General features: G+C 41.3%; 1 non-coding gene across 1 annotated transcript; it reads right to left on the bottom strand.

The window, feature by feature from the left end:
• Positions 1 to 778: 778 nt before the first annotated feature.
• LOC113461625 (small nucleolar RNA R71) lies at positions 779 to 884 on the bottom strand. The gene has a single exon (XR_003383915.1). It is a non-coding gene; the product is annotated as a small nucleolar RNA R71 (small nucleolar RNA).
• Positions 885 to 1,236: the final 352 nt, after the last annotated feature.

Here is a 1,236-nt window from a genome sequence, read left to right as displayed (position 1 = left end):
ACCAATTTCGCTCTGTGGCTTAGTTGATGTCTAGGCAAGCTTTGTCCCTATAAGGGAGACAGTTCATCTGTTCGAGGCAAGTGGGTTTTAAGTGAGACCTTTGCGAACGCATCGTGACCCCTCCACTTACCTGGGAGCTTACCTGGTCAACTCGGTTCATTAGACCGGATTGGAGGCTTAGGTACCCTCTTCAAACCAGTTAGGAGCTGTCTAGTGATTTTAGGACAAATACAAGGATTTATGTGTTTTTCTTTTATTGCATGTTTGATTGATCAAGTACTAGTGTATGTAAGGGAGTCGTTCTAGAGTACGTGACCTATTACCTTTTGGCCTTGAAATAGAACGGACCCTTAGAAATATTCGAGCTGAGATCAAAACCTTAGAATCATTCCCACCCCGTAAGATGGCTGAAGAACAACCCAAACTCCTGAGAGAGTACTTTACTCCCACCATTTACACTTCTCCATTTTGCATTCGATTACCTGAAGTAGCAGCTGTACAATACGAAATAAAGTCTAGTGTGATCCAAATGCTCCCATCTTTTTATGGGCTCACCAACGAAAAACCATATAAACACCTAGATGAATTTCTTGAGATTTACATCACCGTCAAGATTCAGAACTTCACTGATGATGCTCTGAAACTTAGATTATTCCCTTTCTCCCTTAAAGATAGAGCCAAACAATGGCTGAATTCTTTAGAAGCTAACTCGATTCGTTCTTGGGATCAAATGCAACAAGAATTTCTTAAAAAATACTTCCCATAGGAAGAACGAACCAGTTTAGACGTGCCATTACAACCTTCTCCCAAACTGAGAGAGAAGAATTTCATGAAACTTGGGAGAGATTTCGGGACCTAATCCGTAAATGCCCTCATCATCAAATACCTAAGTGGCAGCTAGTGCAATGTTTCTATGACGGATTGACTGAACGAAACCGTCAGATGATCGATGCTGCATGCGGGGGAACTTTTATGCTTCAAAATGATCATGAAGCATGGCAATTATTTGAAAATCTTAATGAAAATTTCCTTCACCATGCTTTCTGTTCTCGTCAAGCACCCCCGAGTTCTCAAAGAAAAGGGACCATTTGTGAAATAAGTCATTCTATGGACCTGTCTAGCAAGGTAGATGCATTGTCCCATAAGATTGATCAACTGATGATAGGAGGACATGTCGTTAGCTCTTCCCAAGCACAAGTGTGTGCTATCTATTCTAGTCCATCGCATCCTATTCAT

The sequence above is a fragment of the Phoenix dactylifera genome, chromosome 13, assembly GCF_051530095.1.
Source record: "Phoenix dactylifera cultivar Ajwa chromosome 13, Ajwa_hap1_PhDact_Kaust_v1.1, whole genome shotgun sequence".
Lineage (NCBI taxonomy): Eukaryota > Viridiplantae > Streptophyta > Magnoliopsida > Arecales > Arecaceae > Phoenix > Phoenix dactylifera.
Note: the sequence above shows the minus strand (reverse complement) of the source record. Positions and strands in the feature narration are given on the sequence as shown.